The 6208-nt window shown below is 39.1% G+C and overlaps 1 pseudogene; it reads left to right on the forward strand.

Annotated features, from left to right (window-relative positions):
• Positions 1 to 3610: 3610 nt before the first annotated feature.
• LOC143647695 (PR domain zinc finger protein 14 pseudogene) lies at positions 3611 to 5012 on the forward strand (annotated as a pseudogene).
• Positions 5013 to 6208: the final 1196 nt, after the last annotated feature.

Genomic DNA, 6208 nt, shown 5'->3' on the forward strand with positions numbered 1-6208 from the left:
ACAATATGCAAGTTGAACATAAAGGACAACCACACACAACTATTTGGAAAAGGGTGTTTGGAGAAAGAATGGTGGATGGAAATTTAGGAGCCTTCGGTTTTAATCGTTAAGCCAAACACAGGCCATCATTCGAGCACGTCTAAAAAAATGAGAGAATTGAATTAGATAATATTTATGTTCCTTCTCACCTCTAAGACTCTGTGATTTTATTTATGCACGCTAATACCTATTAGTATGACAGTAGTTGACAAATGAGTTTAAGCATGTTAATCTGCTGAGGTCTTTTCATTTGTACCCAAGTTGATAACTCTTTCATTAGGACATACAACCTAATTTCCCTTTTATGAATAATCTTTCCACTCAGTTTTAGTTGCTCTAGTTTTTCATTTAAACTTTTCAGAAATAAAAAATTTGTCAGCAAAAATTATTTTAATAGCAGTAAAAGGGAACGAAGATAGGGCCTTGGTTTTTTCCCCGGTCCACAAGAAATTCATTGAGAATATGGCACTCTTGACCAAACTGAGGTTGCTGGTGGTTTGGGTATTGAGAAAGGAGGAAGGAATGTCACACACAGAAGGGATTAGCAGTCTGCAACCATTCAGAAATGAAGAAATGAAATCAAGTCAAGAGCTATAAAACATGTTAACTAGCATCAAGCACTATATATAATTAATTGGTTTAAAACAATTGCAGTAGTTGCTACATTGAAAAATCAGGATTATCTGTTCTTGTTTATAAAACGCACATTTACCTGGCTTTTCTAATTATCTTGACCCAACCCAGAAATTGATTCTGTGTCTCTGTGTGGCTGTTGGATCAATTCCTTTTAGTTGAATCTCTCTTTTTTGTCATTTTAATGATTCATTTATAATCCGTTGATCACATTGGTTACCTATTCAACCTGACTCAGTAGAAAGATTGTTGAAATCAGGAAATCAGCTGTTTTGAAAATGAATCTTCCTCCATAGGAAACACAAAGGTCCACTTTGCTTCCACTCTTTTAAACTTATCAAAAGTTCACTGGCTTTCAGACCAGGAGTACAGCTCTCAGGGAAACTGGTTTCTTCTTGGATAGCCAAAGAAATGCAAGATTGCATTTATATTGAATCGTATTTAAGTATTCACTCTATCCCTAATGTCAATTCTTTCTTGAACACATACACACACATAACACGTGTTTAAAGTTACTTAAAGTAATACTTGTACAACTCTATAAAAACGTTGGGAAAATTAAAGAAAAATCAAAATTACTCATAATCTTATTATTCAAGCCGTCATTGTTGAGACTTTAGTTTGTTTTATTTCCTGGTCTCTTTTCTAAGAAATAAACATAAACACCCACATAATAATAGAAACAAAAATGATTCTTCCTTCTTTCTTTCTCTCTTTGCCTATGTGGAAATGAGCATATCTATATATAGATTATACTATATATGCAGTTGATCACTTTCCCTTTTTCTATTCCTTTTTAAAATTTCAACATTGTGTCATGGGAATTTCCTCACATTTATGAAGTAGTCTTCAAAATCATTTTATAGCATGCACAATATGCCACCAAATCGCAACCATATTTTATTTAAATATTTCTCTATTGTTGCATAATAGCATTTTCATCTAGAATTTATTTCATTTTTGAAGACAGCTCCAGACTTGCATCTCCAGTAAGTAGATAGCCCTAACCAACAACATTATTTGTATTCTGATCTTCATATTTATTATATTTAATGGCTCTTTTGTCTATTGACAAAAGCCATCTGGTTAGAATCACAGCAAAGTGACAGGACTTTCTGTCATTCCACAGGGATTACTCTACATATCAATAAGAAAACAATTTTTTCCTTCTAAATACACAGTCCTTTTTCTCTTTACTACTCAGCTCAGGTCTTCAACATTCTCTTTACTATATGAACAAGAAGAAATCTGATTGACTTAAACAAACAAACAAAAAAGGAATTAGCAGTTTCCTGGTTTATAGAAAATTAAAGAATTTGTCAAAGACTATGATAGTACAATCTATTTTAATATGGAAATAGTGCATATATATATATATGTGGCTTTTGTCTTTTTCTGCACTAGAAAAATGAAATGCAACTATTCGTTTTCTAGGGGTGTTGTTACAATGTTAATCCCTTTCTGCCCTCCAGGAAAGGAAAACTCAGATTTTTACTTCCTATGATCTTGGCTCTCGGTTTACTGGGTCATCAATATACATCAACACTTGTACATTATACAAGAGTTTGGGAAGACATGGGAAAATGGCAATTTTCTTATTCTGTTGGGGTAGTATAAATATAGAAAGTAGCTAATGCTATCTATTTAAAAAGATATACATACCCTATAACCAGCAATTCCATTCTCAGATGCAAAAGAAACAAATATTTTCAGGGGTGTTCATCACAACAGTGTTTATAATAGCAAAAATTGGAAAACTTAAATGTCTATCAAAAAGAGATTGGGCAAATTGTGGTATATTTGTATAATGGAGTACTATATAGCAGTTATGAGGGATAAACTAAACTTGCATAACATTATAGAGCAAACTCAAGAACCTACAGTGATGAAAGCAACATGTAGAAGTACATATGCAGAATAATTTCATTCAGGTAAAGTTTACAAACAAACAAAATGATTCAATATACCATTTATGGATATAGACGTGGGTAGTAAAGTAAAAATGTGAATGGTAAGGATGTGTACCACCTCTGGACTGAAGTTATCTCTGAAAAGGTGAGAGGGAATGGAATAGAATGAGGAGAGAGCCTCCACTTGTCTCTCTAACATTCTATTTCTTTAAAGGAAAACAATATCTTAAGCACATTTGGCAAACTACTGACATTTGTTATATCTTGGTGGTGGGTACTAGAGTACTTGCGATATTATTAATCTCTATACTTTTCTGTATGTTTGAAATGTCTCATAATCTTAAGATGTGACACAATACATTTTTAAGCAATCTAGTGTAAAATTTCAGGGAGAGGAAAGTGTTTTGGGATGGTGAGCAGGTAAGGAGACAGAGACTGAGGAGAAGACTTGGTGGGCAGGGAGAGAAGCTGGAATACTGACCCTAGAAATTACTCCTAAAGGGAAGGAGCATCTACACTGAAAGAATCCAGTGGACAGACCTCCAAAGAATGTTGGGAGGGCATAGTTTGAGTGTCCACACTTGAACAGCACAGCCTTCTCTTGAAAGAGAACTTCATGCTGCCTGTCATCAGGCCAAATGGCTAGTGCTTCCCTTATCACAACAGGACAGGAGATGACTTATGCCCTGATACTTTTCTTGTTGAAAGGCAGGAGTGACCAGATTTTGTTTGGTCCCTGTCTGATTATTGCTGGTTGGTCTTCTCCTACAATGCCCAAGGAAAGCCAGAAATAGAAGGACCCTCCCTGATCACCTAGTGCAAATGTGGTTGGGAAGCACACACTCCCACCCCAACCAAACACACCCGGTCCTAGGCCTGTTACTTCAGAGACATATTTCTCCCAAAGGTAGCAAAGAATCTAATATAAAAGCTATTTGTTGGCCAGAAGCCTACTGGTCCCTAGGGGTCCTGGTGGACACCTGAGGCCCTGTAGGGCTCACAGAGAAGAGCCACACTCTGTGCCAGGAATGGCTCTGCAGCCACCAGGTGAGGTCAGACTCCAGGACAAGGCGTGCTACCCACCCAAGTGGCTCCAGAGTAGTCCCCACCACTTGGTCACCTGCTACTCGCCTTTCCCACCCTATGACCACTTCGTAAACCCCCTAACCACTGCTGAGGATGATTTCCAACGTTTCTGGCAGCAGGAGACCTCGGTGCCTGGACCCCTAGGCCATGTCCCCATTGGCCTTCTGGATGGTTCCTCTACTGCTGAGCCCTGGCCTGGCCCTACAGAGGGAACTGCACTACAATTTGCCCCATTACAGCAAGCTGCCATCATGGTAGGCAACTCCCCAGCTCCTCACCTCCCCATGGAAGGGGAGCCAAGCGTATGCAGACATCAGCAGTGATGACTTTGGTGACACTGATGGCCTGAGCAAGAGTGACCTATTGTGTGTGGTGGGCCTGAAACTTTAATTCCACAGCATCCTATGGATGCTTGTCTGTTCCCTGAGGATCTGAAGACTTCTCAGTTATCTTGCTCCCCCCAACAAACTGTCAGAGGCTGACCCCTATGGCTGGAACCAAGAGGAAATTTGCCTCATGGTTACCACTTCACTGAGGAGAACTTGCACTTAGTTCTATACATGGTCATTCCTAGCCTGGACTACCCAGCCCGCCTGCACCATGTGATTTCTAGCCTTCTGGTCCCCATAGACAGCTCTGGGTTTGATTCTCTTCCTCAAACTCTGGATGAAGACTCTCATCAACTACTAGAAGGTCTCTGTCTCATGCAGACAATGTTTGGTGAAATCCCACATTTTGATGTGTTCTGCAGTAGCCTCATTGCCAAAGGAGTCAGGTTTTGGGCCCTTTCAAAGTAAAATGGTGAATGCCAGGGACAATTCTCTAATGTGGGAGATCTTTGAAGATGGTCATTGGAGCCACTTTATAGATGACAAAGGAAGTGCAAGGAGCTGGATGTCCTATGTCAACTGTGCCCGTGTCCCCAAGGAGCAGATCCTATGCTGTGCAGTGTCAAGGCCAGCTATTTTACAAAAGCTGCAAGGAAATCTTTAAGAATCAAGAGCTCCTTGTGTGGTAAGGAGACTGCTGTGAGGCATGTTTGGACATTCCCGTGAACCTACAGAACCGGAGAGCAGCCATCCGGGTCCTCCGGGCCCTTTTGCAGAAAGTTATGGATATGAAAAATGTGGAAAAGTCTTTACCAACAAATATTATAGAGATAAGCACCTCAAGGACACCCCTTGTAAGGACAAGGGTGATAGGAAATTCCCCTGCTCTCTCTGCAGATAATGCTTTGAGAATTGGGACCAGCTCAGGACCCACGTTCAACACATCCATGAGAACCGCTGGCCCTGCAAATCCTCTAAGACGGGGAAATTTCTCCTCGTCTTCCATCCTAAGTAAGCACATATGAATCTATTCTGAGACAGACCATACCAGTGTGTGTATTGAAATGGAAACCTCCCAATAAGGAATCATTTTTGAGTCCTGCTTGGCTGTCCATGGATAAGAATTTGAAACGTAATTCCTGTTTTATGAGTTCTTGGTAAATGTTAGTCCATTGTCATCTCTTCCATCCCAATTCCTATCCCTAAAAAATGTTCAAATCTGCTGAAGATGACTGGGCATGACCTCTTCCTGCTAAGTGGGCTTTTAGGGCATTATAATGAATTGCTCACAGGCAATATTATGTAGCATTTAAGACGTGTAAGACACAGCCTCTCCTTGGTTCAAATTCTGCCTCTGATGCTTGTCTAGTAGTGCAATTTCGAGAAGCCCAGTAACTTTTGTTAGGTTTCCTCATTGCTAAAACAGGGAAAATAAATAGGCTTTATCATACAGAGTTGTGAGATTATGTGAGTTAAAATAAATAGAACAGTGTCTGGCACATCGTAAGCATTATTGAAATGCTGGCTATTATTAGTATTAGTGTTTTAATTAGTATTTAGTTATTTGTATGTTAGTATGTGAAGATTTAAAATCAGAAGAATGTTGTTCCTCTGACTCTAGAGAGGCACTGAAGAAGTGGCATCTAATTAATTACGTTATTTAGAACACTGAGTTGTTAAAAAACAGAAGAGATCTGCATGATCTCTGCTCCTGGAACAGAGACTAGATTGACAATGATCCCTCAAAATATTATGTCAAAAAGCCTAAAGTCCTATTTTGATGATATTTACCAGTGTTGTCCACTGTGGTAGCCATTCGCCGTATTTGGTTCTTTAAATGGATGGAAATGAACTGAAATTGTAAATTCAGTTTCTCAGTTGCATGTACCACATTTCAAGTGCTCAACAGTAACATGTGGTCACCAAACCGGACAATGTGGATAAAGCACATTTCCATTATTGGAGAAAGTCTTATTGTACAACACTGGTGTAGACTATGTTTCTATCACCAGGAGTCATTTAAGTACTTTTAAATAAAAAATGTAAGGAAAATGGGCTGTATTGTTCAAGGACTTCTAAAATTCCCAAAGAAGAACAACATATTGAGTCTACCAGACTTAGAGAAACTAGTATGTCTCTGCCAGTTTGAAGCTATTATGTACCCCAGAAAAGCCATGTCCTTTAATCCTCCTTTAATATTGCTGGGTGGGA

The sequence above is a fragment of the Tamandua tetradactyla genome, chromosome 10, assembly GCF_023851605.1.
Source record: "Tamandua tetradactyla isolate mTamTet1 chromosome 10, mTamTet1.pri, whole genome shotgun sequence".
Classification (NCBI taxonomy): Eukaryota; Metazoa; Chordata; class Mammalia; order Pilosa; family Myrmecophagidae; genus Tamandua; species Tamandua tetradactyla.